The following is an 11,458-nucleotide window of genomic DNA, read 5'->3' as shown; positions in this document are numbered from 1 at the left end:
ATATTTAATGATCTAGAACTAGTTGAAAAATGTATGAGTTTAACATTTTCTAAGCTTATCTTAGTTTTGTGATTTAATATTTCTAAATATTTGGTTATTTAATGAAATTATTTCTTTTTTTCTTTTCCTCTTTATCCTTATCCCCTTTAAATTTGAGTTTAATATTGTCTATTTTAAGTTGTATATCATGTAGCTCTTTATCCCACAATTTTCTTTTATTGTTATACCAAGTAATAATTCTCCCATATAGGTAAGCTTTCAATGCAGCCCAAATATACGTTTCTGAAGAATCTTCTGTGCTATTTATAGTAATAAAATTTTGAATCTCAGACGAAAGAAAGACTGCAAAATTCTTTTAAGTTAGTAATGCATGCAGGAATTATTTTAATATGTATATTATGTACTGTATTAATTAATAATTCAAAAGTTATGGAATTATGGTCAGATAAAGGGTAAGATATGACTTTATATTTAGTTACGCTATTGGTCAGCTCTTTAGATATAAGAACTCTGTCAATTCTAGAATGAGTATGTTGTCTACGAGAATAAAATGTAAAAATAAAGAAATAGGTTCTGCAAATGTATTAGTATCATTAAGAAGATATGAATCAATAAAATCCTTTAATAATGTAGCTGACAATGAAATCTTCCTTTTGCTCTTGGTGTTAGAGTCATTTTCATCTAATATGTAATTGAAATCTCCCGCAATGCTACATTTGGATAGGAGAATATTTTGATTTAAATGCTGATTTACTGTGTTTCCCCTATTCCTGGAAGCCAGTAAATATTTATAAAGGTGTATATTTTATTATTTAATTGTAATGTGACCAAGCATAACATTCCTTTGTCATCCTTGTAATTATTTAATATGTTAGAAAGAGGTATAAAATTATTCCGTAGAATTGCAACCCCTCTTTTCTTTTGAGTATGAGCAGAACTTGATATCACTGTGAATGATCTGTTATTAAGCTTGGTAATATCTTCATTTATTAAATGTGTTTCTTGTAGGAAAATTAAATGTGATTTATGTAGTTTAATATATTTAAACAAACTTCCCCTCTTACAAGAGTTATTTAAACCATTGAAAATTTATAGAGATACCTTTTAACAAAAACATAAATAATTTTAATACTTAGAGCTGAATTAACCATCCACATTACTAATGAGAAATTAGATTGTAAAAGTTCGTCAAAGACACTACATTTAGAAAAGGGCATAGATTCAAATAAATTCCAACAAGTAATGAATTCCAGATACACAAACATACTTAACGTCTGACTGGAAAAAAATAAATAAAAGTGAAATATCCTAGACTAGTTATAAAAAACAAAACCTAGACCCATTCTGGAGTTTAAAACTCCCAATTTGAGTAGCATCTACTACTCAAATTACCCTTTCACCCTATAACAGCAGCTGATCAGCCACAGCCAGTTAATTTCAAGGTATAGCTTTTCAGAAGCAGAATTATAAAATCCCATTACTATTTACAAAGATAAATAAACTATTTATCTTTCCCTCGATTCCCTGTTACAATTCTCCCAGAAAAAAAAAAAACATTGTTTATATGATAGGAAATCTCATATCCCTGTATTAATTAAAAAGCTCTAGGAAGAATAGGAAGAGAGAAAGAGAAAAAGAAGGAAAAAAAAAACAACCATTTGGTTTGTTGCCATGTAGTATAACTCATAACCCAATATCTAGACCTTTAATCTTTAGGATAGTGTGATGCTTATAGAAAAATGCTTTATAAGTAATCACTATTCATCCATTCAATGAAACTGATTAGAATAATAGCTGTCTTACTAAAATCACTATTATAGCTCAGTGTTAAAGACAAACCATTATACTACACAGATATGAAATCTTAGATTAAAAGAAGAGATTTCTTAATAGACCATAGACTTAATCATTATACTTAACACTATGTGTTAGCTTCTTCTAATGGAAAATAAAGTTAATGATCAGGAAGTTTATTATAACTAATCAATATAACATGTCAGAGTATTTTGACAATGAAAATTATGTCTAGCCAAATGCACAGTCAAGACTGAAATAACTGTAGAAGGTCAAATATTCATTAGGTTTAAATTAAGCCTACCAATTTTCAAAACTGATATATTCCCAGTATGCAAACATTTTATTGATACAGCTGAAATGATATATCAAAGTGACAATAATCAGCATTGCTAGAAGCACTGACTTAACTGTATTTCTGAATAATATAAGGAATAAAAATTAAAAAAAAATACATTGATATGAGACTGACATCTCTTATGTAAGCAACTGTTATACAAACATAAAAGTGCTGAGGTCATTTCAATACAGAACTGTACTTCTGTTTACTGGAATACATAACAAGAGCTATTTGCAAGTTCTGACACTGTAAGCAAGCAATTGTTAATAAATCTGACTATACATAAAAAGCATCAGGTTTGTGATAAACCAAACAAATGATTAATGACAGAAGAGTCATGCTTTCCTTTAACTAGTTTTTACCATACCAACTTTTTAAAGGCCGGTACGATGCACAATGTGTCCCCAGTCTGTCTCTGAAGTGATTCAGTGGTAAGATTAATTAGGGCTATATCAGCTCTGATATTCACAAAATAGGAGAGCTACACCTTTCCTACTTTTCCATTTTTGTGGGTTGAATCAGATTGTTAAAACTCTTACAATCTCACTTTTCACTTTAAATTTGTGATGTAGCTCCAGCTTGTCAAAATAGTAATGGCTCACTTTTACCTTGTATCTCACCTTTGAGAACAACATTGTTCCGTGTACCAGGTTGTGATATGATAGAAGCAAGCAGTTAAAAAGTGCTATATTACTAGGCTGGGAGCTAAACTGATCAGCTTTGTCAGTTGCAAATGACAAGAAAAGGAGCAGCATCATTTTTTATATGAGCTATGAGTCACAAAAAGTGGGAATAATAGTTAATAATAATAATTAACACAGTTGCAAATAACAAGAAAAGGAGCATAGTCATTTCTTATATGAGCTATGAGTCACAAAAGGTGGGAATAATAAATAATAATTAAAAAGGTTTGGTTTCATTTTTTTTCCCTTTCCCTTGCCTACTCCCCTCCCTTTCTCTCTCTCTGTCTCCCTTTTTACATAGATTGCTAAATTGCACCTAATTATGTACTCATTTGCCCACAAATTTTTTACTACTTTCCTACATTAGCATCGTAGTACAGCTTGTGAGCATGAATTATAGCTTTCTTGCATGTGTGTGTAACTAGCAAAAAATAAAAAACTAACAGATAAATCTTTTTCACACTTGTGTATCAACTCTGAGTGACACTCTTTGTATGTAACTATCACCTAGATCTATAGCACACTTGCATATTAACTTTGAATACTATCCTTTGTTTGTAGCTAATAGACAAATCCATCACATACTTGTGTATCAACTCAGAATACCATCTTTATTCGTACTTTTTTTTCTTTCTCTTCCCCTCTCTTCCTCTCTCCCTCCCTCGTTCTTCCACTCCTCCTCTTTTCCTCCTTTTAAAGAACTTAGTAGTTTCTTATATGTAATAAAAATGCTTAGATATAATCAATCACTGTGAAGATCTTTGTTTGCAAAAGATGTAAGGCTTATAGATTAATTTTGTAAATATGTACATTTAAGCTGAGACATAACTCATTAACTAGTATACAAATGTGCACAATGTTTCGTTTTCATTATTAAAAACAGATGTTAAATAACATCAAAACCAAGAAAAGAGCAATTTAACTGTTAAATGGAATAAAAGATTATTTAGTTGTGTTTCATTACTTTTTAAAGTTCAAAATTTAAGTGTACACCATCCAGAGGGGTTCTTTCATCTTGGAGATCTATTTCATATGTAAAGACATATGTGAAAAGGTCAAAGTTCTCTTGAATGTTGCTTATAGCTGTCATAGAAACATGCAAACATGCCGCTTTCTATTCCTTCAACACAGAACTGGATTCTCATGCTGCAAACAAGCAAAATTTGCTTATCCTGCAATTCTGGCAGGAAATAAGTGAGTTAAAGAGATGAAAAGCTTGAAATGAAGTTTTAACTGTCTCGTGCCTTTTTTTCGCTTTTTTTGTAAATCCATAAAGTGTAGTGGCCCATATGGTGTACATGACAGTCAGTGATTTGCTAAACGAGGCTTCCTGTTACTTTGCTAAAAAAATTATTGTTGCAAAGCATATCTAATGATATAGATGTATTTAACAGAAGGTCTAATTTTATAATACAAGTATATTAATAAATAACATTTAATAAACATATTAGGATGTGATATCATAATAGGAAAGTCCCCCGTTTTTCCTTTTTTTAAATTATACAATATAACATATTAACATGTTAACATAAGAGGCTCACCTTCAATTCAAGTTCATAGAAAAGTTCATAGACATTCTTTGATGCAAACTCTATTGGTTTTCCGATACAATAGAAGAAGAAATTTAATACTTGTTGAATTTGACAACAAGTGTTGATTATTTCTTTAATTTCTTCTTCTTGTCAGATGACTTCCAGGATCCATTTTCTGCTATTCTTTTTAAACTAGCATTAGCCCATTCCATTTCTTCTATTTTGTCTATGATTGTATTTGATCTTATGAAAGTAAGAGCTGTATCTAGGTCTTCAAATGTTCTCAGACCATCTTGTAAAAAGATTTTTATTCTGGCAGGGAACAACAAATGAGTTTTAATCTGACATATCTTCAGTTATTTTACTAATGGCAGAAAGATCTTCCTTTTATTTAGGAAAGGAGAATAATCATTATCAAAACGAATAATGTTGTCTTTTATTTTAATCGGGGCTTTAGCCCAAGCAGATTTAAGGAACATTTCTTTATCATGAGAGGAAAGAAATCTTACTATAACAGATCTTGGAAAATTGCTCTTACCAGCCTTTGATGTTACTAAGGATCTGTGAGATTTTTCTATGCCATAGGATAGAGCTTCAGGAAGATACAAAATTTCTTGTAACCAAGAAGTCAGAAATGTAACTATATAGTTGCCGTCTATATTATCAGGTAGACCCAAAATCCTGATATTGTGTCGATTTGACCTGTTTTCTATGTCATCTACCTTAGTTTGGAGCAAAGTGTTTTGTTTGAGTAAAAATTCTATATTATGTCCTTCTGCCTGTAATCTACTGTCCATATCAAATAAGGATTGTTCAGGTCCTGTAATTTGTACTTTTTGTTGTTGGAGGTCTTCATGTAGGGTTTCCATTTGTTTAGTATATTTCTCCTTGAAGTTGTCAAGTTTTAAATCCATTTTGTAAAATTTCATTGACATTTCTTGAATACTGGATAATACAGACTATAGATCCTTTTTTTTTAAGGCAGATTCCTGAAGACCAGATTTAGTGAAGCTCATTTTGATTCCTGCTGATGAGATGATATATGTCCAGTGTAATTTTGACAGGAAAAAAAAAACATTTTAAAAAGATTTTTTAAACTATCCTAATAGATAGATAGATAGATAGATAGATAGATAAAACGTTAAGTGAAAAATAAAACTGTTTCAGATAGTTTTGACTAAAAAATCCTGTCAAAAAAGAAATAGAATTGGCAGAGCTGAAGAGAACAGTTGCTATCCATAGCACATCTTGGCCATGCCCCCCAGAATTAGATTCTTCACTGGTCAGAACTTCAAAGCAATTATTAGCATCAATCCCTTCTCCTGACCTTTTTCCTGCATGCAGTTTCTCTCTGTTCATATGTTTTCTCTTAAATATTAGTCTTCTTCTAGTTTCTTCTTCACCTAGTTCACTCTCTCCCCCAGGCTCTTGACCTTTCTTGTGTATGTTTCTTTCCCTTTCCCCTTCTTTTTCATTATTTACTGTTTGCTTTTAACAGTCCATACAAAAGTGTCCTTGTTTAATTAACCTGCATTCAAGCACACACCTTGTTGCATGCTCTTTCTCCCCACACTAGTTACTCTGTACCTTGTCACAATAAACAATTAAATGAGAAAAAGTCTCCACAAATGAAATATGATTTAGGCTGGCCAGCATATCTTAATGTCTCTCTATGACCAAAAACAGAAATAACATTTGGCAAGTGTTTTACTGTGTTGTTTTCACATTTTAAAACTGTCTCAAACTTCTACCCTCCATTCTATAAGGTTCTCTCATCTTTAACTTTCACAGTATTATCAACACTTTTACACAGATTCTGATGCATTTCTAGCATCATCTTCTTCCAGTTTATCAGTACTAAGCTGCAAAGCAACATTTCTTAAACATTCAAGCTACTACCTGAAAACAAATAATTGTTCCACAGATAAACATCCTTCTTTTTGCTACACAGTTTCAACATTTTCATAATTAGTCCATTAGTTTTAAATAAGTCACAAAAAGTCTATGTCCCGATATGTATAAAAGAATGAATTTATTGAGCTTTAAAACCCAAAATAATTACCAAATTGTGCCATACATAACATTTGTCTATTACACTGTATTTTTTTTTATTTTTCTTATCACAGATAGTCTTCCTTTCTTTTTTAAAGCATTTTCCTTACAGCTTGTTACTGCTGCCTTTTTGTCTGTTGTCACTGCTGCATATGTTGAAGTTACTGCACTATCTGTGCCACAAAACCAGACACCTGCTTAGTTTGTTGCTGCTTTTGTCTTTTACTTTCTATCACTGCTGCATAAGTTTTAATTGCTGCATTCCCTGTTGCTACATCACCTGGTTCCTTTTCCGTGTTACCATTCTCAGCAGTTCTGAAAAAGTTATCTGCTATCTCACCCCATGAAACTGGAGAACTGGCACCTGGATCATCCTGCTCAGTTAATTTTAACAGAACATCATCTCAAATCCCTCCTGAAGCCAGTTTTATTTGTACCACTTCAACAGACTCACTTACGTCCTTCTCAACGGAGACAGCTAAATGCTGCTCATTTGTAAAATCCATCACACAGGAATCTTTGTTTCCCTTCTGAAGTTCCATTTCAAACAAATTTTGCTCCAAATTCTCATTCTCCACCTCCAAACTCTCCATAGCTTTTCTCCCCTCCTCCATACTGCTGCATCCTGTAGGCCTCATCTTTGCTGCTGTATGAACTCATTTGCACCACCTAGCAGCTCCAAAGAGTAAGGGAATTTCCCATATGCTCTGGACAAATTTCCCCTGGTAGTGTGTCTGTGCAGTAAATGAGACCTGGTTCAAGGCTCCAGAGAGCACCCATGCAATACCAGGCTACAACTCTTACCACACTTTTCGGCCACAAAACTAAGACCGAAACACTAAAGGTGGAGGACTGTCTATATTCACCAAGATATTCACACCTCCAGGCTAGTTGCCCAACACAATGCATCTGAAATTCTCCAGGTGCAACTAACACTAGGTAAGACTGCAATCCAAATTGTAGCTTGCTACAGATCCCCCACTATGCCCCAAGATTCTCATTACACCTTTCTAAACATACTGGAAAATATTAAGATACAACCAAACACCTTAATACTGGGTGATTTCTACTACCCTGCCATTAATTGGGAAAACTACTTGGGTACCAACTCCTTTTCCCAACGGTTCTTGGAATTCATAAATTCCAATGCCCTGGATCAACTAATCCATTGTCCCACCAGGGGCCCCAATATCCTAGACCTGGTCATTACCAACATGAGAGATAGATGCTCCACACCAATGGTCACCTCCTCATTGGTCAGGTCTGACCATAAGCAAATCACCCTTGACATCCACATCCCACCCCCACCTCCCAGTAAGGAAACCTCCTTAAAAAACTTCTCCAAAGCCAACTTCATCCTACTGAAGTCAGAAGTGACAAACTTCATGACACCCATGCAGACAGGATCTGAAAGTTCGACTGCAAAATCCTACACTAAGGCAATGTACGAGCACATCCACTCGTCCATGAATCATGCCATCCCAAATAGAACCAAGATGCTCTTCTCCAAAAAAAGGAAGCCAATCTGGTGGTCCCCTGCTATAAACAAACTATACAACAGAAAGAAGAAACTGTTGCAGAAAAGAGGAAAATCCCAGGATGCAAAAAACTCCCTCACCAGCCTCAGTAAGAAGCTGAGATCCCTCATAAAATCCTCAAAAGCTAGCTACGAAAATAAAATTGCCAAAGATTCCAAAGACAACCACAAGGCATTCTATAGTTATGTCAAGAATCTAAATGGCAATGCTCAGATCTGCTCTGAGCTAAAACAGAATGACATTAAATATACTGATCCCAAGGATATTGCCAATATCCTGGCAGATTGATTTAGTGCCAACTTCAACCCCCTCTCACCCACTAAAGGGCCCATCTCAATACCAAAAGATTGCCAAATTCTGGTAATCACGGCCACATAGGTAGAAACCACACCCTCCAAAGCTAAGAATACAGCATCCATGGGACCAGATGACATCTCAGGCTGTGTACTACATGAACTACAAAATGAACTGGCACCTCATCTATGTATTCTGTTTAATCATAGCCTCGCCTCAGGCTTCGTGCCCACTGAGTGGCGCACAGCTGCAGTTATCCCACTCCACAAGGGGGGATCCACCCTGGATCCCGGGAACTACCGTCCCATCAGTCTGACAAGCCTGATTTGCAAGGGCATGGAATGCATTATCATGGAACTTATAAACAAACACATTGGCAACCTTCAAACACTGGACCCCACCCAGTTTGGGTTTGTGAAGGGGCAATCTTGTCTCCTGAATCTGATTGACTTCTTCGAATCAGTCTCCAGAGCTGTGGACGAGGGTAAGACAGTCTACACAGCCTATCTGGACCTCGCCAAGGCCTCCGACACCATCACCCACTTTGGAATCATAGATAAACTTACTGAGCTGGGCATAAATCCCTACGTCACTCATTGGGTTGCCAACTGGCTTACTGACAGAACCCAGACTGTAAAAGTAGCCGACTCCAAATCCATCTCCAGACAAGTAACAAGTGGAGTACCTCAGGGTTCAGTCCTGGGACCTCTCTTGTTTGGCATCTACTTCTCTGAAGTACAGGCCAACACTAAGGGACTCTGGCTAACAAAGTTCACAGATGACTGCAAACTGGGAGCCATTATTGAATCCCCAAATAATGTGGATATTCTACAAAAGGGCCTTACAGAAACAGATGCCTGGTGCCAGAGCCATGGGCTCAAGCTTAATGCCAAGAAATGTATAGTTATCCCCTTTTGAAAAAAACATGTACCCATGAATTACCACATAGGTGGCAGTACACTTAACATTGAAAGTGTGATGAGAGACTTAGGGACACAGGTGGACAGTGGTCTCAATTTCGATAACCATATCGCCACAACAGTCAGGAAATCCTTCTATGTGGCACACCTCATCACTAAGGGCTTTTCATCCAGTAAAAAGGAGGTCATCGTCCCACTGTACTCATCCCTCATTAGACCCATTATAGAGTGTAATGCCCCGTTTGGTATGTACCTCACAAGACATCTGCAACAGCTGGAAAGGCTACAGAAATACCTCACTAAAAGAATGATTTAGGCCTAAAGCAGATGCCATATGCTGACCATCTAAAAAAGCTCCAACTATACTCTTTGGCATATCTTCTACTCAGAGGCGATCTCTGCTTAACATACAAGGCCATGTCAAACATTGAGCTGTTGGACATGCTCCACTTAATGAAATCCCAATCCCTCAGAGCCACATGCTCCAGGGATCCAAACCTTGTCATCAGAATGAACAAAACATGCTGGAGGGATAGGTTCCTGACCCAGAGACTCCCCATACTCTGGAATAGACTACCCATACATGTCAAGCAGAGCGCCTCATTGGCCTTCTTCAAAAGGAACCTTGATGATTGGATGGGAGATAGGAAATTCTCCCCGGGGATCATGTCAGTCGGCCTGCTAGACAGGGGTCCAGAGAAGTAAATATTATGGGAAGAAATATCCAGAGAATTGTTATGGCTAGGCTTGTATAGGCCCTAGGGCCGATAGCCTAGTACCAACCTATGAACCTATGAACCACCTCGGGTCTGTTATGTCATGAAAAGAGGCCACTAGCCTAGTGAATCTAACTTGGTCAACAAAGGATAACTAAAGTAAATAAATGCATGCATTAATAATGTAAATGCATTGCTAAACAGGAATAAATTAAATACAATTTCACAGCAAACATTGGTCTCAGTATTTCAAAGATATCTAACTTGGTACACCCTCCATGTAAGATATAAGCAGAATCTGCTAGTCATTAAGAATTATGTAATCTCAAAATACACATTAGTTAATACCCTTCTTCTTCATCATGCATCCCTTAGTAGCTGCTTTATGTATATTCTCTGCATTTCTGAATTCTGACACATTTTTATTTCAGTGTCTCTAGTAACATTTGTAGAAGCATTAGTACCACTCTGTCTGAAATTATAGCTCAATGGATATAACTCAAAAGGTTGAATAGTCATTTGACTGAAAAGTTTTTGTTGGTGTAAAAAGAGAAAGTGCACAGATGAGTAATGCTCCTTTGTGTGAATCATGTATGGTTGAATTCATTTTTATATTGTGTAGGCAAGAAGGAGTGTGCAAGAAAAATAATATTTGAATGAGAAAGTGGTAGTTGTGAAGATGTGCAAGACTGTGTTACACGGCTGGTGCTTATGTGCAAGTGTTTGCAGGTTAAGTAAGATGATAGATTCAGTACTATGCATATTCGATGTTATGTTTATTTTGTGTAATTTTGTCTTATGTAGTGGCACTATTAGTAGAAGCCTTTTTAGTAATGTAATATGTAAGGTTAAAGTTAGGGGCAGGGTTAGGGTTTGCCCACAAGATTTTTTTTTCATATCTGCATGTAATACTGAAATTATGTTCAGTCTAATGATCAGTCTAATTAGCTGTCTGTACTGAAAAAGAAAACAATAACTTACTGTATTTACTGCCTCTCTTTTTTTTCATTTTTGCTCCAAGAGTATCTCCTGCTTTCCTTTCTTTATTCCTGTCTCGTGCTGAATGTCAATCCTTAACTCGCTGACTATCATCCTACATAGGTTTATTTTTGTTTCTATTTCTATCAGTATATAGCTTTCTCTTGAGTTTTTGCCAATCATTTACATTACCTAGTAATTCTGCTATTGCACATTTGAGTTTTTCTCTCATTTTGTAAAGTACCTTCTTTTTCTGTCATCCTTGTTGTAGATTGTTTTGCACAGAGGTGTGTGCCATTCTTATACTCCTGCAGTGCAGTTCAGATCATAACAAAGGAAGACTCATTTCTAATGAACCTTGCTACATGCCAGTTGCAACAGCCCTTACTGCACTCTGCATACTAATGTACTTTCTAATACACTACTCTTGCCACTTGAGATGGTACATTTTCAGATCAGTGGTACCTCAAGCCCAAGAATGGTATAATGCTACCAGATCCGGTCACGTAATATACCTGTGTGTTCTGTCCCCTTCCCTCAGGATTTCAATCCTGTCCTGTGCCTTAAACCAGGTATATCTAGTGCCACTCAGTGGATGAACAGGAATATAA

General features: G+C 35.7%; 1 protein-coding gene across 1 annotated transcript in view; it reads left to right on the top strand.

Moving 5' to 3' along the window:
• Window positions 1-11,458, top strand: part of LOC122791721 (circularly permutated Ras protein 1-like) — a gene marked incomplete in the record, with an annotated part of 735,169 nt that overhangs the window by 110,458 nt on the left and 613,253 nt on the right.

Source organism: Protopterus annectens, chromosome 17.part0 (assembly GCF_019279795.1).
Source record: "Protopterus annectens isolate FY-2018-M chromosome 17.part0, PAN1.0, whole genome shotgun sequence".
Lineage (NCBI taxonomy): Eukaryota > Metazoa > Chordata > Ceratodontiformes > Protopteridae > Protopterus > Protopterus annectens.
Note: the sequence above shows the minus strand (reverse complement) of the source record. Positions and strands in the feature narration are given on the sequence as shown.